We start from the raw sequence: 25,629 nt of genomic DNA on the forward strand, positions 1-25,629 counted from the left end.
TCCTCTAGTTATCCGTTATGTCTGCAGTCTGTGTGTAATGTGTGTGTGTGTGTGTGAGAGAGAGAGAGAGAGAGAGAGAGAGAGAGAGAGAGAGAAAACAAGAGAGTGTGTGCAAAAAACTATCAGGAAACTAACTAAATGGGGGCACAACACTATTCCAGCCAAGCAGTAGGGCATCATTTGTGTGAGAACTAGAGAGTTGCGGCTACTTGGGTACTCTAAGTGGAATTGCTTTGAACAGAATGTATGTGTATGTTCATATTAAATACATAAACATAATCATATCCATGTAAGATAGTAATCTTTTAAAACTCAAGTTATACTGCGGACTGATTGGGGTTTTTTTGTCATAGATTATACAGTCTATGGTTTGTATAGACATGATCTCTCCATGCTTTTACATGTCCTACTCATACTGGATTGAAATGGGCTTTTCCAGTAAAATTGCTGATATTACTTAGCTGTCAGTGACGTGCACAGAGATTTTCAGGAGCATTGGCACAAGTGAAAAAAGGGCACTTCTCATAATTTTCCAAATAAACTTGGGTAATACATAGCTAGCAAATGTCTGACTAACCGATTTAATAAAATACTCTCACACTCATGTAAGTGTGAGTATTCAATACTCAACAGATTTCTACAAAAGAATCAGTAGGTAGAATTATGCAATCCCCCCTTTCACATGTCAGGCAGTGCTGTCTATATCATGTATTGATGAAGATCTATCGGCAAAAGAACAAACTAGTGAAATTAATAGGCCTAGTTATTGGCTAAGGAGCCCACAATCAGAACTGATGCAGAATGATGATATTTAAAGGGACACTTCACCGATTAGCATTACAGTAAGCTTTGTATCTTAAGAAAACCAGTCATGTTTTTGAATGGTCGTGCATCATTCCCTCAGTTTGCCTTGAGATGGGAGAAATACGGATTTCAATGTTGGACTTCCTGCTTTCAATGATGTAAAAATCATAATTTTACATCATTGAAAGCAGGAAGTCCTATTCATGGGCTTCATTGAAATCCGTATTTCTCCCATCTCAAGGCAAACTGAGGGAATGATGCACGACCATTCAAAAACATGACTGGTTTTCTAAAGATACAAAGCTTAATGCTAATCGGTGAAGTGTCCCTTTAAGGCATTTCCCCATGTAGGTTCCTGGTCAATTTTGAGATTTTGATTTACTGTGTCCTCTTTCTATGGATGCCTGTTTTATAGGCACTTAAAAAAAACATAAACATAAAGTCCTAAAGTGAAAATAATGAGGAAAGAAGTCTAAATGTCAATATTTAAAGTAACATTAATGAGTAAAAACTCATCAGACTAAAAAAAAAAAGTCTCTAGACTTAAGACACTCAGCACAGCTCCATCCACTTCACCAGCAAAGCCAGAATGTCATCATTTGCAACCTCTTTTGAAATGCGCCCTGTGTTCCTCCATTTTGGGGGAGTCCGAGGGCATGCTCCCTTGAAGAACATTTGAATGTGTTGCCTATTGGATTTGTAGCTCATACTTTAGCAAGAATCAAGTGCACTAGGCTACAGTACATTTGTTTTAGTCTTGGCTACAGTGCATTTGTTTTAGTCTTGGCAAATCTGTAAGGTACTCTACCTGTTCATCACCACTTACCTCCACACAAGCCAAACGACACCGCAGTGTGGCTGGGCGCTAAAGAGGGACTTTCTGCCCTGATTTTGACATGGAAGCTGTGTGCAAATAGGAATGCATAGTTACTTAAAAAAACACTCGGGGCACTTTCCCTCCAGGGCGTGTCCCCTTTGACATCGATATGTGCATGTGCCTGATTTTTGTCCAAACAGGGCTTTGGCCCGTTAGTAACGTGGGTCAGAATCTCTTGTTCCTGTATGCAAAACTAAATGACATGTGAATACACTAAATGGGAGCATGGTGTAGGTGTTACAAGAACATCAACCACACAAGTTAAAGAGCAGCACATGACAAATATAGAACCCTCTGACCACGGAAACAGTCACGTGGGGATGGGGCCGACTGCTCTCAGACACGACCTTTCAGCAAAGGCCTGTTTCAACTGCACTCCTCAAGCCACGGAAAACAGCGCTGGTCGGGTCTTCACTGAAATAGTGAAAGACTTCCTCACAATATTTCACCACAACGCCCACTCTAAAAAAACTACTGTACTGTACAACACTGATGAAAAAGGGGGTTGCACAAGTCTTACATATAGGCTGACCTCTATGTGGTCTGCTTTCTGCAATCAATGTTTACATAGTAGGTGTCTTGCTTCACTGTATAGAGGATGAAGTCATTTAGTAAGCAAAATAGACAAATTGTACAATTATCTTAGATCACTGATGGATTGGAGCTGTTGAGATACTCAGTGCAAATCCACAGCACACTATATGCAAATCCACAGCACACTATATTCAAACCCACACCATCACCATTGGGAATCTTTATAAATGCTGTATGCTAGACATGAATGGAAACAGAAGATTCTATGGTTCATTCTGCGCTATTTAGCATCAATATTATGTTATCCACATTTTTTTTTATTTAATCAAGGTTTCACTTAACTTGATCTTAGGCATGACTCAATTCCTGTGTCAACATTCACCAAGTGGCTGAATTAAAATGTATTACTTGCCGTAAAAAACAAACAAACTGGTGATTAAATTAAATTAAATTAAATTAAATTACATTTAATTTAATTTAATTAATAAAGAAAGTTATTTAGCCCTAATTCGAATTGAGGTCACCCTACTGAAATCTAAGCTGTTCTTATATTTTAAAATCCAACGAACCTTTCTTCTACAGTATAAACATGAACTGTTCAACTGTAGCTTCCAGGTTGAACAGTCCAACAAATGTAGGCTATGGACATATCACAGTCTCATGTTTTGGAAAATTGAGGGCTGTTCATTGAAGCCAAGAAGAACCTGGCTGGCAGAGTCGTAATTGTCGTGTGAGTCGTTGTGTCTTTGTACTATCGTTGAGCTCTATTCAGGGTAGGCATACAGGGCCATGGACACGGCAGAAAACGAATATTTCAGTTAGTATACTGCCTGATATGTTGGAGAAACATTTCCATGTTTAGTTGTAAGTTTATTTACAACTCTCTAGGTGCACCGGTGTTTCCGATGGCCTTTAAAGCGGATGTACTTGCCAGGTCAGACGCATTTGAACCGCGTTCCAGAGGAGATTGAGCTACAGAGAAAAGCGACCCCAATTCAGCTTCTGTTAACAGCATACTGGAAATCGCTGTCTTCTGTCATGGAGATACTTCTATTAATCCTCAGTTTCAGTGAGAATTGTTTTAATGTATTTGTCGTCAGTGGTTCTTCCTGATTTAAACTAATTGGCTGAACTTACAATATCAGTATAAGCTTATTATACGCCTAAGAGTCAGACCTAGAACAAGCAATACATTGTCAGTGTTTCCAATTCCGCGCACAGCAAGTCGGCCATCCTAGAATATGTCTGTTGTAGGCTTATGGATTCGTTTGATTTTTTCCCCCTTTCCTTTCAGATATGGGAGTTAAATGTTGCACTCCTAAAGAAGTGGACACGCTTGTATTCGGACATGTCGGAGGCAGTGTCAACCTCCACAGTCATATAAAAGACTCACTGGACCAGTATGGGGTGACTTCTTGGTACCATGAGACACATGGCGGAAGAATTCTGCGGAACGAAAAGGAAACGACTTTATCACAGGGTCAAGCATGTTCCTGGTTGTTACAGGTGAGCAGTAGGTCTACTCATGTTAATACATTTTAAAATAACTGTATTTTGATAGTAAGCTTTACTGTTCCAGCATAGACCAGGCTTATCGGCATACTTCAACCATCTTTGTGCTAAAATTATCTTCACGACAGATCACCATCTCTCTCCTGTGATGCGCGTGTTTGACGGCCCTGATGGCTCCACCGGCCCCCGCGAGTTCCTTTGCGAGGTGCAGGGTGCTGGTTCGGGCTGGAGTGATCCATTTTGGGTGATAGAGCAAGAGGGACAAAAGACTGATGTCCGACAACAGACACAGAGCAGACTAAATGAGGTCGGAGAATTCCTCCGATGGACGGAGCTTTCGCTGCCACTCATGGAGAACTCCATGCGTAAAATTATTTGCGTGTGTCTCCATGGCACCGGAGATATCGTCCAAGTTACTGTAATGGATGGTAGGCTATGTGTCCTGTAATTTCTCTTTATTTGTGTTAGGAAATATTTTTCAGGCTGTCATTGATGTTTTTTTTGTGTTCTGTATAGGTGAGGGTGCGTCGGTGTCCTCATGTGATTTGCTGCTTGTCTTTGTTCCTCTCTGCGTCTTGATCTCTCTGCTCACTGTGATGCTCACGGGGCGCGGGATACATCGGGCATGCAGTCAATGAGACACGCAGGTAAATTGAGAAACAATCGTTCAATTTCAACGGAATGGTTTATTATTATTATTATTATTATTATTATTATTATTGTTAGGCTACTGTTATTATTATTATTATTACCACCATTATTATTATTATTTTTTTTTAAATGGACATGGCAGAACCATTATCTTTCATTATACCTTTACTGTAGGCTACGTTGGTTGTGTATTCAACCATTTATAATGATGTCGCTCTGTCAATGCTCTAGTAAATTTGCTGGACTATTTTACCATCAATTTACAGCCTGACGTCATGCAGTGTTTGAACGCTTTCTAGAAACAGGTGTTACAAGATTTTTGTCTGAGCGAAAGTTGTGTCATACGACGGTGGTTTAGCAACCACGCAGTTAACTTGAGTAGAAACGGACCCCTGATTAATACCCTTACGTCATCATTACTTTCATGTAGTATGTCCATCGTCAACAGGTGAAGAACTTCGCCTAGAAGTTGGAGCACTATTACGGACACTGGAAGTGTTTTGACTTGACTTCAACTAAAAAGGATATAGCCTACTGTATAGGCTACATTAACACCACTATGACTGTGTTTTTATACGCAGACCTTGAGTAAAGGCCTGGCAGCTAGTAGTCTTATTGGTTTAAAAACGGCTTCACTTTGACTTAATCAGTACTTACATGTTAATGTCAGGACAACTATAAAACTGCCTGTAAAACAGCATGTAGACCATTGGTACAATGTCTTGTTGTTGTGAATAGTTAATAGAAATTAACCTGATCTTCATAAAGTCAGCAAGTTAAAGATTTACTGTAATATAGCCCACTTTTCAACATTTAAAGATAAGTTTATGCTTGTTGTGTGCACTGAATAAAGTTTCTGAGTTTGGAATTCTCTTAACCATTGTAAGGACTTCATATTTTTGTTATACAGCAGATATTTCCGGGTCTGGTGGACCCATTATTAGGCTATTAAATTAATACAGCCATAACAATTTAAAATGACTAACATAGGCCAATGTTTAGGCTATAGCTCTACCAATATAATATAGAACATCTTTGGCTCATATATGCCATTTACCCCTGTGAGATCATTGATGATCATATGATAATTTTCTTTTTGAAAAAAGTCAAAAGTCTTTTTGTGAGAAAATGAGGAAAAAAGTAAAAAATGCTGAAAAGATATATGACCATTATTGGTGCTTATTTCTTACTTAATCAGAACAGGTGTAAGTGATTGAAATGTAACAATTTGCATTGCTACTTTGTGTGGGAATAACAGGTGCAGAAAGACAACATACACAACACACATACAACATACACAACATACAGACACACAGAGACGCAAACACGCACACACACAGCAGGCCCAGTTAGGATGAGGACACAGCTTAGGTACAATACATAGCACCGTCCTACATGCTTATTACACTCGGGTCCAGTAGTTATGTGTCGATTTTGTTCTCACCAGAGAATGAGTAGCTTAATTTTCTTTTAACTTTCTTTTAGTAAAAAAGAGTACAGACCCAAACACCCTACAAAGGTTAAAAGAACAAAATAGTAGATCAAGAAAAATAATGATAAAAAACTATGAGAGACACTTCTGAAAAGATGAAAGAAATATGAAAATAAAACACCTATATTAAAGTAAATTGAAGTATTAATTATTGAATTATTGTTGTCAAGTCTGTCACCTTAAAGTATTTGAGCTGTCAAATAAGTTTTGCCAGTCCTCAGAAAAGACAGAACTAAGCCATTTCAAACCCCAAAGCATTTAGATACTTGGCACGGTACAATATTTGTTAGTTCAATACTTGTTTTTAAGTTCTGATAATTCAGGTTGCCCAAATATTCGCTTCAGGTCCTTTTCCTTTTTTGAAAATTAAAAGAAAAATCCTAAAAAATATATATATATATATATAGTAAAACTATAAAATAGAAATAAAAAAGCAATCTTATTTATAAAAAAATATTAAACAAGTATGATTAAATTAATTCGTTATGAAAAATTGTACCCGCTTAACCAAGATAAAACATTTGACCCTATACGGTGTGTAAGATTTGTATGCCACAGATCTGGCTCTGTTGCAGCGCAGGACGTTAGACTGAGATCACACACAGGCCTCTACAAAAAGCACTGTGGTCTGGTCTGACGCATACAGTTCTTTGATCTCCGCCATGAGGCCAGTGTCTACTGTGATGTTTGTGGTTTAGGTAAGAAGAAGTTCAAGACAAAAGAACATCACATCTCCATGTGCTCAAAACATCATGTGCTACAAGAGAGAGAAGGTAGAAAACATGCTGGGTGTCCTAGTTTGCTACGCCTCATTCATGTGTAAGTAAAGACAATATTTTCTATTCTTCATTAATTATTTACAAAATTAGGATGATAACAATATTACATATAACATCAACATGTGAATCATGACTACATAGTCTAAACTTGGAGGCTAATTCTTATATGTATTGGTATGCCAAAGATTGTGTCTGCATGTGGTTTCAAGCTGTTGTAAAGTGTTAAATGTGTGATCTTCTATTGTGTTTACTGCAGTTGCTGCCGCTCTTGCCAGTTCAGAAGTGGGCCTGCTTGCCGTCCCGGGACAGTCCGTGTCCATCTCTTGCTCTTGTCCACATGGGAAATGCCCCGCAAAGATGATACGCTGGACTAGAATCTATTCCAACGGGTCAATGGAGTTCAGTGAGAATTTCTGCAACCAGCAACGCTGCGTGCTCCAAGTAAACAATGGCACAGGCACAGCTTATCTGACTCTACTGCGCGTGGTGACAGCAGACTCAGCTCTGTACTACTGCGGAGAGAAGCTGTGGACACATATTGACTTCAGTGGCAAAGGCACATTTTTAGTAGTGTTGGGTGAGATTATTCAAGTCTTCAATATTATAATATTTCAGTTGTAATACCATTATATTGAATATACTAATTAAAACTAGATCTGGCAAGAACTTCAAAATGATAGAATTGCTTCGGTGGTCCTTTTAACCGTTGGAATTTAAACTGAAAATGTCACCAGCAGAACTATTTTTTAAGAAAGTAATTTTTTGAAAAAATAAATATGATATCATTTGATATAATAATATAATATAATATAATATGATATGATATGATATGATATGATATGATATGATATGATATAATATAGGCTAATATAATAATATATGTCAGTTATAATATTTCAGGGATAAATATACTGATTATAATGGGAAATAGTCCCTAGAGTAAGGCCTAATGCAATAAAATAAACTCTAAATGCTTTCTATCAGCATTAGCAGAGACGGCCAGATCTGTATCAATATTAGTCATATTAGCAGAGACGGCCAGATCTGTATCTTTACCTCTATGTGTCTCAGAGGAGGATGTGGTGTGGACGAGCGGATGTGAGGTGACCCTTCTAACGGAACAGAGGTCTCCACACCCCACTGCCCTGCGCTGCAGAGGAGCAGGCCTAAGGGTTCCGTGGGCCGACATAGTTTGGCGATCAACACGAGGAACCCCAAGAACCCTAAAGAACAGCACATGGGTCTCTCAGCAGAACGATGGAAGGTAAGAACTTTGCACAGAAAATAATATCAAATGTTACACACATTAATGTATTATTTTATAGGGGAAAAATATACAATAAGGTCTTGAATTTCTTACTGTAACAACAATCTTGAATTTTCTTAATAGCCCAAGCTTTTATACTGTAGCTTTTAATATTTTGTGTCAGATTGACAAATATTTTGTTTAAAATGATTTTTTATTTACAAATTATTACCGGTCCATACAATAGTTTAAAATGATTATGTTCAATTAAAAGAAATGGAAAGATTATATACAGTACATACATAAATATACTGTAAATGCTTTGATTTGATTAGTGTAGAGTGGTGATTTGTAAACCAGAAATGCTGGTGTGTGATATTCCTCCAGCTTCAGTGTGTGGAGTCAGATCCACCTCACTCAGACTCCAGGCAGAGCTGTCCTCTCTGGTGCCCAGAACTACCGTGATCATGGCCCCTTACCTCAGGAGGAGGAGGAGGAGGAGGAGGAGGAGGAGGAGGAGGAGAAGCAGGAGGAAGAAGAGCAGGAGGAGGAGGAGGAGGAGGAGGAGGAGGACAGCAAGTGGTGGTGTGAGGTGCACTTTGACCCTGAACTCACGCTGATGAGTGAGAGCTTTGTTTTCACACAGAGGAAGGGCGGCCCAGGTGAGTTCAGAACAGCCCCACAGCACCTCAGAGGAAACGCCATTACATCTGACTGATCTGACACTATACTGTACGCTCTAATGGAGCAAATCTTAAATTATTTAAGAAATGTAACTTATTGCCTTATAAAGCTCGGGCTGTATTCTTTAGACACACATAAGCACATGTGTGGTTTGCAATCTCCTCCAGTAATGTTACTATGAGTGCTGTTTGATTTATGTGTGTGTGTGTGTGTGTGTGTGTGTGTGTGTGTGTGTGTGTGTGTGTGTTGAAATATCAATCTTTAATGGAACGCATTACCCAGCTAGGAAAATAGTCCTGGTCTTTGGAAGTCTAGGCCATGTACATAAGAATGTTATCAGAGGGCTGCAGATGGGGGGGGGCTGCAGAAAAAGGCGGCAAAAAGACTTGCAAAATTCTGTTCTGTCTCAGCTATCATTGAGTATGCAAATATGGAGAAGAAGATATTTTGTTTATCCTTGAATCTTGAATGCTACATTAATGTGTGTGTGTGTGTGTGTGTGTGTGTGTGCGTGTGCATGTGGTGTATGTGTGTGTGTATGTGTGCGTGTGCATGTGGTGTGTGTGTGTGTGTGTGTGTGTGTGTGTGTGTATGTGTGCGTGTGCATGTGGTGTGTGTGCGTGTGTGTGTGTGTATCCTCAGACTGGTGCCCTGTTGTGCTGTACTCATCTCTGGCCGTCTGTGTGCTGTGTCTGCTGATGCTCCTCATCCGCTCCTACAGCTGTCTACACCAGCAGCGCTCAGGTTTGTGTGTGTGTGTGAGCGTGTGTGTGTGTGTGAGCGTGTGTGTGTGTGTGTGGTAAAAGCCGTACACAGAGTCCAGGCCCTCAGTCTGTGCTTTAATGTCTGATTATGTTCAGCAGGTCCAACACTCACACCTGACCAGTTCACGGAAGAGGTGAGTGAAAAAGGTGGACTGGCTGTGTGTGTGTGTGTGTGTGTGTGTGTGTGTGTGTGTGTGTGTGTGTGTGTGTGTGTGTGTGTGTGTGTGTGTGTGTGTGTGTGTGTGTGTGTGTGTGTGTGTGTGTGTGTGTGTGTGTGTGTGTGTGTGTGTGTGTGTGTGTGTGTGTGTGTGCGTGTGTGTGTGCATGTGTGTGTGGTTTTGTGCATGTGTGTGTGTGTATGTTGCTGACTCTATTCTTCTGTTCTCTTAGGCTGAGGTGACATACGCACATGTGAACTTTGAGATCTCATCTGGTCCTGAGAGAGAGCGGAGCAGGACAGCTGAAGCCTCCCTAGACAGAACGCCGGCTACTTCAGTCATATACACAGCTGTAGACGCACAATAAGCCTCATGGCTGGTGTGTGTGTGTGTGTGTGTGTGTGTGTGTGTGTGTGTCTGTATGTGTGTAAGAGAGAGAGAGAGAGAGAGAGAGCATGCATCATTGTTTGCCTACACAATGTTTGTGAGTCTGTAATGTTTACTATTTGGCCTATGGTGATGGTGGTGACAGGATCATTTCTTTGAGCCTAATGAATTGATATTGAATTGCAACCCATTGCATGTTTCATAATCAAATCAACCATGGATCCATTCCTTATCACAATGAAATGAAAAGGAATTTGAACAAAGTTTGACATTTGAATTTTTGGTAACACTTTGCGGTAAGGGTACATGAATCATCATGAATTCATACATGAATTCATTCATGATTTATGCATTACTTAATGGCTTAATATCTCATGATATTAAGCCATTCATATTGTAGTGAGCTTTGCGGGATGTAATAAGCACATTATGAGATAATTATGAGATAATTTTGCGCACAATACTTCACAGCTATAACATTTGAATGTGTGAATGTGAGCACTCATATCGAGCAGGATCCCCGAGTGTTTGAAAACATCTCTGAATCCCACCCCATAGCTTTGGGACCCTGTGTGAAACCCCGCCCCCTGAGCTCCTGATTGGTGCAACACTGCCACTTATGGCGAGGATGTCAGCAGTGGCATCTTACAGGCTCCTCCCCTTCCTGTCACAGCACAGGAAGCCATTCTGTATGTGTTAGCCTCTCGCAGCTGTGAGAGATAATAGTTGTGTGTGTGTGTGTGTGTGTGTGTTCTGACCCAGAAAGCAGATCCACTCCAGAGTAGAGTCTGTTTCTAATATTAGGACCCGGAGAGAAAACTCCCTCATGAGTGTGAGCTTAGCATAGGATCCACACGGAGCAGAGAACGAGGCGACTTATTGTGGTAAATGAAGATGAAAGAGATTTATACGAACGAGATGGACTTTCTATTTTTTTATTTTGTCATTTTATTTGTAAGGGACCATGTACAGTTTTTAACATAAATGTTTCCATGTGATGTAGGAGCAGGAGAGGAGCAGAGAGGGAGGAAAAATTTCTTCAGCTATGAAGTTAATACATGAGGGCAGTTAATATGGTATTAATATGGTTTTGTTTCTTTTAACTTGCATAAAACGCTGTCCTGCAGCTTATTTACAATGCAACTAATACACAGGAAATTACTGTAAGCCTGAACATGCCTCATTATGCCAATCTATGAGTCCAATGATCAGAAAATCAAACAGACACTTGAACAAGCCATTCTGTGGAAGATGACACCTACAGTACATAAAGACAAACAGAGTACACATGCCAGAGGCCTGTGGGGGCAGGAAAGTACAGTATCTAAACATTAGCTCACCACAAACACAACCCTCACTGGTCACTCTGCTGTCCACTCTACCATCAAACATTATTTTACTATTATAAAGGATGACTTTTTATGAGAACTTACTTTCTTATCAAACACAATTTGGGTTCCAAATGATCATACAAAGTTCCAACGACATATATCACACACAGTGGCAAGAAAAAGTATGTGAAGCCATGTTAACGTTGACTAAAAATAGGAAAAAATATATATTTATGAAATTGACCTTAATGCCTTAATTAACAAAATGAGGACAAATCCGCTCTTTAAGGACACCATTTTTTTTGTGAATGAACAATGTATTGTAAATAAATAAATAAATGTTCTTCTTTAACCCTGTTAAGTGTTCTATAACCCTGTAAAATATGTTTGTTGCACAGCAGATGTTCCCCAGATGACCCACCACATTATTAGGCTTTTAAATCGATACAGCCATTTATGTAAATAATATGTAAAAATGGGATGTTTGCTTAGCTCAATTACCAATGATTTACAAATAATTTATGGTTCAAGTTTTCCATTTACACCTGTGCGGTCACATTTATGATCATATGATCATTTTTGTTTTTTTTCTGAGAAAATGAGGAAATTCGAAACACACACACACACACACACACACACACACACACACACATATACACACACACACACACACACACACACACACACACACACACACACATACACAGCAGGCCTGCTTAGTATGAGGACATACTGTACATAGCACCTACAATTATTACACCCGGGTCCAGTAGACCCGAACACCTCATATAGGCACAGTGTGTGTAGAGGGGTGTGCCGTTTGCAGTCATTGAAAATAAGGTTTTTTTTATGTTCTTCACAGGAAATGAGCTAAGGCTAATGAGTTTGAGTTTGAGGAAATAATAAATAGCATAATTTTTCTTTCAGCAAACATTGACAACAGGTCCCAAAGATCCGAACTCTTAGAAAGGTTAAAATACACAGGACATACGTAAGTATACACCACCCCTGTGTTAAATTCCCATAGAGGCAGGCATGTTTGTATTTTAAAGGCCAGCTACAGTGTGTCATGGATCCAGGATACTATGCATCCTGATAAAGTCCTCTTGGCCTAAAATAGCTCCACATCATCACCCTTCACCATACCTAGAGATTGGCTTGGGGTATTTTCCATAAGATCGTCTCTCAAAGCAAATCAGACCAGCTATGAGGCTAACTGAAATAAAACCATGTCAGGCTCTATGGTGCCCTCTCTGTCTTGGCCCCTGTGTTTTAACAGCACGTCAATACAGGGTATGCTTTACTAGCAGGCTAGCATGTCAAAGCAATTGAGAAAAACTGTAATTGCGTTGTGTGTGCGTATCTCGAGTGTAGATTATGCTTAATTGTGACATTTAAGTGCCAAATGTCCTCACTCAAGAAAAAATATGCCCCCCCCCCCTATACTCTTTGTTTGTATTGGTGATGGGCCAATGTGGTATTCTCATGAAACATTGCACAACTCTAGCTTTCCTTGGAGTTTACACTTTGGAGATACGTAGTAATCATTACATTCATGTTATTGCAAAATCACAACTGACAACCTGCCAGATTCAACATCATCATTATCATTGTCATCATCATCATTAAGACAACAAGACCCTCCATCTCCTCCCTTTACAAGGGAGCATGCCAGATGACAGATACAAACCTGACTGCTAATCAGAACTAAACATTGCTCTCTGACTGGTAAGGTAAGATATGGTTGTGTTTTAACACATTTGTATTTTACAGAAATCCTTCTCATGTCAAGTATGGGTACGGCAGCACAATTTAGGAGAATGTTCTGACAGCCAAAATAAAAAATGCTTTTATGTGTGTATTTTCTGTCAAATGAAGAGGTGGTGTAAAATTGTAGCCAACATTTCAAAACTGCTGTATGACACCATGTTGTTAATGTGCTAATAAAACATGTCTTCTTCCTCTACAAACCAGTGTTCTGTCATTGAGAAGTGTTTCACTGCTCTACAGAAAGTGCTATTGTTATATACTGTACATGTGTGCAGTCAGGTTAGCATCACGGAAGTGTTTCAGTGCTCTACATAAAGTGCTATTGTTATATACATGTGTGCAGTCAGTTTAGCATCACGGAAGTGTTTCAGTGCTCTACATAAAGTGATATTGTTATATACATATGTGCAGTCAGCTTGGCATCACGGAACATGTACTGCACATACATATCATATCATACTTATCCTTCCAAACAAACATACAGTATGACTTGTGTTAAGTGACTAAGTGACTTAGTGTTTTATCATGTGCTTGGATGAATGGATGTCATTTTTGGGGTAAATGTTGCTTTTCAGGCTATTGTTTGGTGTATACCCCCTTCAGTAATAGTCAGGAAATAAAGGAAATAACCTACAGTAGCATACAACGTTGTTTTAACATTGCCTAGAAGTAAGCTCCATGTCCTTAATGAGCTATGCACAGCTATGCACAGACGCATTTGATAGACATCTGCGGTGCCTAATAAACAGATCCGGGCCTTTTTTCAAATATGTGAAAATGAACTTTGGTTCCCAGACCGTGTCTCATTGAGAAGTGGTGGGTCGCTAGCCAGGCTACACCACTGCATGTTCCATAATCAAATCAGCCATGGATACATTCCTTATGATCATGAAAATAATGACAAGGAATTTAAACAAAGAGCACTAGAGATTTTACTTTTTTTTTATTTTTTTTTTAATCTCAACCATTCACATGTCATTAATGTTGTAGTGAGCTTTGCAGGATGTAATAAGCACATTATGACACATGTCATGTAGAATGCAAGGCAAATCTAGTCTGGCTAAAACAAGACCAGCTCTCAGACTTCTCCTAGCGTTGGTGATAAGAGCCCAAACCTACAGTATATAGATGCACATTTGGCCCATTTCCAAATCACATAAAACTCGGTCTGGTGACTGTCAGGCTAAGAGTTGTCTTGTTTCTAGTCAAAATCAAATATGGTCACTCTCGTTAAACAAGTAGCCTTGAAATGAAATAAAAAAATATATGCTTATGTATACTTATTTGTGTGTGTTTGTTCTCAGCTGTAAGGATGAATGCTTCCATACTGTATGTGTGTGTTAGCCTCTCACAGCTGTGAGAGATAATAGTTTTGTGTGTGTGTGTGTGTGTGTGTGTGTGTGTGTGTGTGTGTGTGTGTGTGTGTGTGTGTGTATGTGTGTGTGTGTGTGTGTGTGTGTGTTCTGAACCAGAAAGCAGATCCACTCCAGATTAGAGTCTGGTTCTAATATTGTATGTCAGACAGGGGCTTAATTCCATGTGTTTAACTGTAACATATGTACAACATGTAGTTAACACAACATGTATGTATTCTTTAGGCAGCTTAGGCTCAACTCTTGTGAGCCAGCAAAAATGTCATAATCTATTCTTAGCTCCCCGATCAGCATGACAAGTTGTCTTTGATGTTACTGTGAATTGAAAAAAAATTTTCATTGACAGTTCCTACCACTAAACATGCACTAAGTACCTACCACTACACTACACAGTAAGTACCTACCACTAAACAATAACATGCACTACACAGGTAAGTAACCACCACTAAACACTACACAGTAAGTACCACTAAACATGCACTACACAGTAAGTACCTACCACTAAACATGCACTACACAGGTAAGTACCTACCACTAAACAATAACATGCACTACACAGGTAAGTAACCACCACTAAACACTACACAGTAAGTACCACTAAACATGCACTACACAGTAAGTACCTACCACTAAACATGCACTACACAGGTAAGTACCTACCACTAAACATGCACTACACAGTAAGTACCTACCACTAAACATGCACTACACAGGTAAGTACCTACCACCAAGTACCTACCACGAAACATGCACTACACAGGTAAGTACCTACCATCAAGTACCTACCACTAAACATGCACTACACAGGTAAGTACCTACCACCAAGTACCTACCACTAAACATGCACTACACAGGTAAGTACCTACCATCAAGTTCCTACCACTAAACATGCACTACACAGGTAAGTACCTACCACCAAGTGCCTACCACTGAACATGCACTACACAGGTAACTGTAAGTACTGTACCTACCACTGAACATGCACTACACAGGTAAGTACCTACATGTACCACCAAGCTACCACTAAACATGCACTACACAGTAAGTACCTACCACTAAACATGCACTACACAGGTAAGTACTGTACCTACCACCAAACATGCACTACACAGGTAAGTACCTACCTCCAAGCTACCACTAAACATGCACTACACAGTAAGTACCTACCACCAAACATGCACTACACAGGTAAGTACTGTACCTACCACTGAACATGCACTACACAAGTACTGTACAGTAAGTACCCACCACTAAACATGTACTACACAGCACACCAGCTGACTGTTCTTTTATTTAGTGTTGTGGTATAGTGCAATACTCCTCCTGCCCAGTTAGTGGCGCTATGCTACCTATGTTAATCAATACCATGCGTATGTACGAAGTAGAGAAAAGAGATCCATGCGTGAAGAAGTTGAGTAAAGAAAGTTACTGATAATCTCTGCCTGCGACTGCTTGATTCTACTACATATACAACATATTGGCGACGAGGAATGGCTTTTCTTGGAATTTCACAACCCCCAGCTTTCCTGGAAACTCCTGGTGAGCCGACAATGTTCTATAAATCTTGGATACAAATGTTTCAAAATTACCTGCTGGCGCTCACTGCTAACGAGATGCCAGACAAACGAAAGCGCGCGTTACTGCTTCATTGTTTGGGCACAGAAGGTCAGCGGATTTTTCTTACACTTCCTGATGTCGGTACGTCTTACAAGTCTGCATGTGATGCGTTACAAGCATTTTTTGTTCCGAAAGTGAACGTGGTTGCAGAGAGGAGTAAATTTCGTCAGCGTGCTCAGAGGCAAGGCGAATCTACTATTCAATATGTTGCTGCATTACGGGACTTGCTTGTGAACTGTGATTTTGGCGCACTCGCTGATGACATGATTAGGGATCAGATTATTGAGAAAACGACCTCTAATCGCATTAGAGAACGCCTACTTTTGGAAACAGATCTCACACTGCCGAAAGCAATTACAATTGCGTCCCAAATTGAAACTGCAGTGGCCGAAGCGAAAGCGATGGCTCCGGTGGCTGAAGCTTCAGTCAAACTTGTTCAACCGAGAGGTGGTAGAACGACAACGAAACCAAGCTACTCTGCTACCAACACAGCCCAAAACAAGACTTGTTACCGTTGTGGATCCAATTCACATTTAGCCAACAACCCAACATGTGCTGCTAAAAATGCAAAATGCAAACAATGTGGGAAAACAGGACACTTTGCTAAAGTTTGTCGCAGTGCAGCTCCCACATGCAATGTGCAAGAAGTTACTTTGCCAGATTTTACAGTGTTAAATATTACTCCTATTTCGAATGTGTCACAGACAAAACGTCTTACCTGTACCGTGTCTCTTCATGTAAAAGATGGACAGTTACTTACCACAGATCTGCTTGTAGACACTGGTTCTGCAGTCTCCATTCTTCCAGAGCATGTTTACTGCCAGACGTTCCAGCACATGCCTCTTAAAAAGCCTACAGTACGCCTAGTGACCTACATGAAGAAACCTATCCCTGTTCTAGGATGCCTTCACCTTACTGTTACATACTGCAACCATAGCACACAAACAGACTTCTACATTGTCCGTGATGGGACATCTTTGCTTGGAATGGATCTGTTCACAGCTCTGCGCCTTCAAATTCAAGATGGTCACATTGAACCACCTTCTTCGCCAGCAGCGGGTCACACAGCTGTCAACAGCACTGAGGCCGTAGGCGTTGCTGCTGGATTTACCCACAAAGTTAAAATGCGTTCAGATGTGCCCCCAGTCCAGCAGAAACTTCGCAGACTGCCATTTGCTGTTCGTGATGCTGTTTCAGAGGAGTTGAAGAGACTTGAAGCAGACGACATCATAGAGAGAGTTGACTCATCTGCCTGGGTGTCTCCTCTGGTGGTCGTAAAGAAAAAGACTGGCGGCATTCGTCTTTGTGTGGATTTACGTGAGCCAAACAGAGCGGTGGTGATAGACAGTCACCCTTTGCCACACATCGAAGAAGTCTTTACTGAGCTCCGTGGTGCAACTATGTTCTCCACAATTGATTTGCAAAATGCCTATCATCAAGTTCAGTTACATCCAAGCAGCAGAGATCTTACAGCGTTTATAACGCATGATGGACTTTTTCGTTTTACAAGAGTTCCATACGGATTGGCTTCAGCACCTAGTGCCTTCCAACGGATGATGTCCCAGATCCTGGCAGATCAAAAAGGTGTTCAATGCTATCTGGACGACATCATCGTATACGGAGAGACGCCTGAACTTCATGACACAACCTACAAGAGAGTGGGTTGAAGCTGAACGCAGCTAAATGCCACTTCAGGAAGACCGAGTTGTCCTTTCTTGGGCATCTCATTTCTGCCTCTGGCCTACAACCAGACCCTGGCCATGTTCAAGCTGTGGCTCAAGCTCCCCCTCCTCATGATGCTCAGTCACTACGTTCTTTTCTGGGCCTGACTGCGTGGTATTCAAAGTTCATTCCCAATTACGCCACAATTGTAGAACCTCTTCGTGCTCTACTTCGAAAGGCTACTGATTTCCATTGGACTGAGGAGGCTCAAGAAAACTTCTCCCGAGTTAAAGACATCATAGTTAAAAGTCCTGCTCTTGCCTTGTTCAATCCTTCCTTGCCAACATTCGTCACAACGGATGCGTCAGATTACGGCATTGGTGCTGTGCTGACACAGATCCAGGGCCATACAGAACAGACAGTTGCATTTGCCTCCAGGACATTGACCGACTGTGAACGCAAGTACTCTACAATTGAAAAAGAGGCCTTAGCATGTGTTTGGGCGACTGAAAAGTGGCGCACTTACTTGTGGGGTCGTCACTTTACTTTAAGAACAGACCACAGCCCTCTGACTACCTTACTCTCAACCAAGGGTCTTGGACGTGCAGGCATGAGAATAGCCCGATGGTCTGCTCGTCTGTTGTGCTTTAATTATAACATTGAATACAAACCAGGGCGAGAGAATGTTACAGCCGATTGCTTGTCACGTCTGCCTCTTCCCACTACAGAAGAACATCAAGATCCTGAGCTGGAGATGGTGGCTGTTGTGTCAGTTGACTTTGCTGCTGTCACTGCTGAAGAGCTCTCAAGAGCCTGTGATGCATGCCCTGTGCTACAGAAGGTGAGACACTACGTTTCTAAAGGTTGGCCTGGGACTGCAAAAGGCCTAGACCCTGTCATCACACCTTACTTTCGTATCCAGAATGAACTGGCTGTGCAGGATAGTTACATAGTTCGCGGCACTCATCGTGTGATCGTACCTCAAACTCTACAATCAAAACTCATCCAGTTAGCTCATGCCACACACCAAGGGATCGTTCGCACTAAACAAAGACTGAGAGACTTGTATTGGTGGCCTGGCATAGATTCACAGGTTGAGTCTGCCATTAAGTCATGCTCTACCTGCCTGCAGCATGACAAAACTGCCATCACCCGTGCTGCCCCCCTACAACCTGTGCCTACTCCAACTGCAGCCTGGGAAAAGCTAGCTGTGGATATTGTGGGACCTATTCAAACTGCACCTCCTGACTGCCGTTTTGCGATAACTCTCATTGACTACTATAGCCGATGGCCTGAGATTGCCTTCTGCTCAGGTGTTACCTCAATGACTGTTGTGAACTTTCTTGCCACTGTGTTTAGTAGGGAAGGAAATCCACTTGAACTGGTCACTGACAATGGCCCTCAGTTTGTTTCAGCTGAGTTTGAATCCTTCCTTGCTGACAGAGATATCAAGCATTGCCGCAGCTCTGTGTACTACCCACAAGCTAATGGGGAAATAGAACGCTTCAACAGAGTATTCAAGGACTGCTTAAAGACAGCAAATATCGAAGGTAAACCTTTGAAAGCCTTTGTCACTGAGTTTTTGCACACATACTGAGCCACTCCCCATGCTGTGACCTCAGTGTCTCCTGCCGAGCTACTGCATGGTAGACCACTCAATACAAAGCTGCATATCAGAGGTCTCCACTCAACATTGCCTCTTACTGAGCACACAAACCTGAAACAGAACATCCACATAAAGCAACAGAAAATGAAACGGTATACAGACAAACAACGTAGTGCAAAACCACCCACTTTCCAAGTTGGATCTTCTGTCCGCGTCCGCAAGCCTGGAATCATTGCAAAAGGGCATTCAAAGTTCTCCCAACCTTTCAAAGTGGTAGCCCAGAAAGGCCCTGCTACTTACCTGTTGTCTGATGGAAAAGTGTGGAATGCCATCCACCTTGCACCTACACCCTCCATCAATTCAAGTGTTCCTACATCACAGCCTGATGATGCTTGCTTACTGCCAAGCACCTCTGCACCACCTGAGACTGTGCAATCCCCTCCCCCCTCTCCAAGAGTACCAAGGATGCGACATGCCCCTGTATGGTCCAGAGACTATGTGTCTTAAAAAAAAAAAAAAAAAAAAAGATGTGATGTGATGTGATTGTGAACATGTTATTCTGTGATTGTTCCCTTAAGATTGTATCTACAGTTCATTACTAGTCTATTTTGCCATAAGTTTGAATTGTGACTTACTGATTAGACTTTCTGTGTACATGCTAGTCTAGTTCTGTTATTTACTTCCATGCTTTAGGTCATGAGTATTATGACTTAGATTTCTACAGATTTTGTTACTTATTGCAGTGGGATTATTATTTTCTACAACTTTTAATACTTACAGAAAATACATGTTTCATGCTTCAGTTTACATAGATTGTTTATGAAGTACTGATATTCTTGTGCTACAGTACAGAGTTTTATTTCTTACAAGAGAGGAATATGTGGTATAGTGCAATACTCCTCCTGCCCAGTTAGTGGCGCTATGCTACCTATGTTAATCAATACCATGCGTATGTACGAAGTAGAGAAAAGAGATCCATGCGTGAAGAAGTTGAGTAAAGAATAGGGATGCACCGATCCGACTTTTTCAGTCTCGATACCGATACCGATGCCTGGGCTCTGCGTATCGGTCGATATCCGATACCGATCCGATACCATTGTTAATTAAGAAACTGTATACCTCACCATGTGGAAAAGACTAAAAGCATCAGGCTTGACTTAAACATTCTTTCCCTAACTAAACAGTACTTTCCTAAGAAAAAATCTAACAAAATAACACTTAGATATAAAGGTAATGTATTATTATTATTATTATTATCATCATCATCATTATTGATTACATTACTTGTATTAAAAATAAACAGTTGCACACCAGCAGCAACTTGGAACAGCATTCAAATTCAAGTTTACAGTTATTACTAAATAATAAATCTAACTAGCTGACATGAAACTCAACAAATGCATAATTTTGCAGATAAAAATCCCATATTAGTGACATACATTGAAACACCCCTGCCAAAATGGTGTCACCCGCGAAACCCCTCTATTTACTCATAGTGGTACAGTCCCGCAGTTTCCCCACGATAAACTAATTAGTTCACACGGAGTTTGAATGGTGATAAACGGCACTTGAAAGTTGTAGGCTACGTTTTATCCAATAAATGAGAATTTGAACATTTGCATGTCTTGATACCAAGAACAGTTTATATATGAGATGAAAATTACAATGTGTTTAGTTTGAGTAGCCTATTTTGTGTTGACTACACATTAAACGTGTTGCCTAAATACAACAAAACGCATGAAGATCGTAATTAATCTATGACAAATGGAGGTTAGTATAGACATTCTTTTGATCCTATGACATAAATTTGGTATCTGTATTTATCCCATCCGTGAATTTAAACACTCAGAGCACACAGTGAGGTGATGACACACTCTAACCCGCAGCAGTGAGCTGTCTGCTACAGTGGCGCTAAATGGCTGGTTGAGCGTCATGGCTCAGCCTTTTTTTAAACTAAATTAAATTCGGATCGGCCCATGGATCTGCTCATTTTTTCCGATCCCCGATCCAGCTATTTTGTTCATATCGGGGCCGATATCCGATCCAAATATAGGATCGGTGCATCCCTAGTAAAGAAAGTTACTGATAATCTCTGCCTGCGACTGCTTGATTCTACTACATATACAACAAGTGTGATGGTTAGTAGTGTACACACCACCTGACTGTTCTTTAGTGTGATGGTTAGTAGTATACACACCACCTGACTGTTCTTTTATTTAGTGTGATGGTTAGTAGTATACACACCACCTGACTGTTCTTTTATTTAGTGTGATGGTTAGTAGTATGCACACCAGCTGACTGTTCTTTTATTTAGTGTGATGGTTAGTAGTATACACACCACCTGACTGTTCTTTAGTGTGATGGTGAGCAGTATTCATGGGTTTCATCCGGTCCTTTTCCACAGGTGTATCAAATCAAGCACCTAGATTCTGAATGCAGACTGCATGGTGCTTGATTAATACACCTGTGGAAAGGGACCAGCTGAAACCCATGAATAGCTCATTTGGCATTTGTAAGCTGTGATTTCTTCCTTCTCGATATACCTGCAGTGACATAATGTATCCAGTAGATGGCGACTTGGCTGATTGTGGAATGCAAGGCACATCTAGTCTGACTAGACTGGAAGACTCACCAACGTTTTCTATATCTTGTTTTGAAACGCGAGCAGTAAGCTTTTAACACCATAGTTATAAGTCTGGGGGTTTTTCTTTCCTATTTTGTATTATTTGTGCCGCCACGTTACTTCATTTGTTTGGGAGATTTCATTCATTACTGTAAATTTACTCACTTTTTCACTACGTCAATTCTATGGTTTTTCTTATGTTACGTTGATCCATTTCTAATAATATATGGTCTCGTAAAATCCGTCTGTGACTGTCAGGCTAAGAGTTGTCTTGTTTCTCGTCAAAATCAAATATGGTCACTCTCGTTAAAAAAAATTGCCTTGAAATGAATAAAAATATATGCTTATGTATACTCATTTGTGTGTGTTTGTTCTCTCATTGCTCTCATACTGTCTGTGTGTGTTAGCCTCTCGCAGCTGTGAGAGATAATAGTTTTGTGTGTGTGTGTGTGTGTGTGTGTGTGTGTGTGCGTTCTGACCCAGAAAGCAGATCCACTCCAGATTAGAGTCTGGTTCTAATATTGGGACCCAGAGAGAAAACTCCCTCATGAGTGTGAGCTTAGCATGAAACACCCCCCCCCCCCCCCCCCCCCCACATTTTGTGGATCAGATCAGATACTCATGCCTGATGCCTGACATGTAGACAAGTGGCACAGACTGGTGCTGGTGTGTGTGTGTGTGTGTGTGTGTGTCAGAGGCTTAGTTCCATGCGTGTTAAGGTGTCTAAAGTGGCACCCCAACAGTTGAAGGACATTAGAGGTGTCCTACACATAAACAACATGTAACATATGGATTCTATAGACATACGTGAGCATCGCCTACACAATGTACACCCTCTGAATGGTAACATATGAGGTAACAAAGTCGCCACCCTCTCCACTTCTCTTTAAAAGTATATCTTAAAAAAAAAAAAAAGTTCATTGACTGACTGATCTGCAAACACAAGGCTAAACTAGGCCCATAGGGAGCCGTTATCTGGTGTGTTGTGTCTCTGTGTCTCATGATGGAGAGAGCAAAGTCCACCGTGTTCAGCACACACACACACACACACACACACACACACATTCATATGCTGTTGAGTCCAGCGTGTTCAGCACAAACACACACACACACACACACACACACACATTATGTGCTGTTGAGTCCACCGTGTTCAGCACACACACACACACACACACACACACACACACATTCACACGGATGTGCTATTGGTGGACACCCTCAGTTGTTCAGTTGTTTGTTAAGGATGTTGCTAGAGAAAAACATGATTGGATATGATTGGATAATGTCTTGTGAGCCAGCAAAGATGTCAGAATTTGTTCTTAGCTCCCCGATCAGTGTGACAATTATTTATTTGATAATATAAGATTTTTATAACAAATATAGACATTTTGATAACGTAAATTATTCAAGTTTCAACAGTTCAGGACATAATCTGGATCACATCCAGAATTGTAACAGTTTACAACAGAAGTTACCATTTTGGAGATTCCGTGTTGTGTTGTACTGTATGTGCAGGGGTGTAGCCTACTGTACGTGATACGCAGGTGTACGCCGCATACCCACTAAAATACATCAGTCATTTCCGTATACCCTCCTAAAAATGCGCAATGATGCGTAACATCATTTTGTGGCAACATTTTCACGGTTTCTGTGTCAATCAGTTTTGGACTTCTGTCGAAACCCAGCTGATATGCTTTACTGTTAGTGGGGATGTTGTGTGTGTTAAACCCAGCTGATATGCTTTATTGCTAGTGGGGGTGTTGTGTGTGTTAAACCCAGCTGATATGCTTTATTACTAGTGGGGATGTTGTGTTGTGTGTGTTAAACCCAGCTGATATGCTTTATTACTAGTGGGGATGTTGTGTGTGTTAAACCCAGCTGATATGCTTTATTACTAGTGGGGGTGTTGTATGTGTTAAACCCAGCTGATATGCTTTATTACTAGTGGGGATGTTGTATGTGTGTGTTAAACCCAGCTGATATGCTTTATTGCTAGTGGGGATGTTGTGTTGTGTGTGTTAAACCCAGCTGATATGCTTTATTACTAGTGGGGATGTTGTGTTGTGTGTGTTAAACCCAGCTGATATGCTTTATTGCTAGTGGGGATGTTGTGTTGTGTGTGTTAAACCCAGTTGATATGCTTTATTACTAGTGGGGATGTTGTGTTGTGTGTGTTAAACCCAGCTGATATGCTTTATTGCTAGTGGGGATGTTGTGTTGTGTGTGTTAAACCCAGTTGATATGCTTTATTGCTAGTGGGGATGTTGTGTTGTGTGTGTTAAACCCAGTTGATATGCTTTATTACTAGTGGGGATGTTGTGTTGTGTGTGTTAAACCCAGCTGATATGCTTTATTACTAGTGGGGATGTTGTGTTGTGTGTGTTAAACCCAGCTGATATGCTTTATTACTAGTGGGGATGTTGTGTTGTGTGTGTTAAACCCAGCTGATATGCTTTATTACTAGTGGGGATGTTGTGTGTGTTAAACCCAGCTGATATGCTTTATTACTAGTGGGGGTGTTGTATGTGTTAAACCCAGCTGATATGCTTTATTGCTAGTGGGGATGTTGTGTTGTGTGTGTTAAACCCAGTTGATATGCTTTATTGCTAGTGGGGGTGTTGTATGTGTTAAACCCAGTTGATATGCTTTATTACTAGTGGGGATGTTGTGTTGTGTGTGTTAAACCCAGCTGATATGCTTTATTGCTAGTGGGGGTGTTGTATGTGTTAAACCCAGTTGATATGCTTTATTGCTAGTGGGGATGTTGTGTTGTGTGTGTTAAACCCAGTTGATATGCTTTATTACTAGTGGGGATGTTGTGTTGTGTGTGTTAAACCCAGCTGATATGCTTTATTACTAGTGGGGATGTTGTGTTGTGTGTGTTAAACCCAGCTGATATGCTTTATTGCTAGTGGGGATGTTGTGTTGTGTGTGTTAAACCCAGCTGATATGCTTTATTACTAGTGGGGATGTTGTGTTGTGTGTGTTAAACCCAGCTGATATGCTGTATTGCTAGTGGGGATGTTGTGTTGTGTGTGTTAAACCCAGCTGATATGCTTTACTGTTAGTGGAGGCAGTGCTAAGGGTGGTAAGAGCAGTTGGAGAAGAGTATAAGTAGCCACATATCAAACACCAACGCTTAAAAAAGAGAACAGTCCAGCTACAGCTGATGGAGAGAAAATAGCTGCAAGGGCTCTGTGTGTGTGTGTGTGTGTGTGTGTGTGTGTGTGTGTGTGTGTGTGTGTGTGTGTGTGCATGGGTGTCTAAGCGTGTGTGTGTGTGTGTGTGTGTGTGTGCATGGGTGTCTAAGCATGTGTGTTTGGGTGTGTTTTTGGGTGTGTGTGTGTGTGTATGTGTGCGTGTGTGAGAGAGAGCATGTGTGTTCGGGTGTGTGTGCGTGTGTGTGTGCATGTGTGTGTGTGTGTGTGCATGTGTGAGAGAAAGAGCATGTGTGTTTCGGGGAGTGTGTATGTGTACTGTGTGTGTGTGTGTGTGTGTGTGTGTGTGTGTGTGTGTGTGTGTGTGTGTGAGTGCATATGTGTGTGTATGTGTGTGTGTGTATGTGTGTTTGGGGGTGGGGGTTAAGGAGGTATAAGGAGGTCGCCAGGAGAAACCAGATCCCCTCGGCCTCGCGCTCAAAAGTTTGATTTGCGTCTCAGAATTTTCCCAGGCGGGACATGAGAACAGTTTATTAATAGAAGCAGTCTCAGCTTCTCTCTCTCTCTCTCTCTCTCTCTCTCTCTCTCTCATCTCATT

The 25,629-nt window shown here is 41.0% G+C and overlaps 1 long non-coding RNA gene across 2 annotated transcripts; it reads left to right on the forward strand.

The window, feature by feature from the left end:
* The first annotated feature begins 3,650 nt into the window (after positions 1 to 3,650).
* Positions 3,651 to 5,143, forward strand: LOC134081992 (uncharacterized). Of its 2 annotated transcripts, none has more exons than XR_009939537.1 (4): positions 3,651 to 3,721; positions 3,856 to 4,155; positions 4,244 to 4,374; positions 4,809 to 5,143. It is a non-coding gene; the product is annotated as an uncharacterized LOC134081992 (long non-coding RNA). The 2 variants fall into 2 exon arrangements; XR_009939536.1 differs by having other exon boundaries at positions 4,827 to 5,143.
* The last annotated feature ends 20,486 nt before the right edge of the window (positions 5,144 to 25,629 follow it).

This window comes from Sardina pilchardus, chromosome 6, assembly GCF_963854185.1.
Source record: "Sardina pilchardus chromosome 6, fSarPil1.1, whole genome shotgun sequence".
Taxonomy (NCBI): domain Eukaryota; kingdom Metazoa; phylum Chordata; class Actinopteri; order Clupeiformes; family Clupeidae; genus Sardina; species Sardina pilchardus.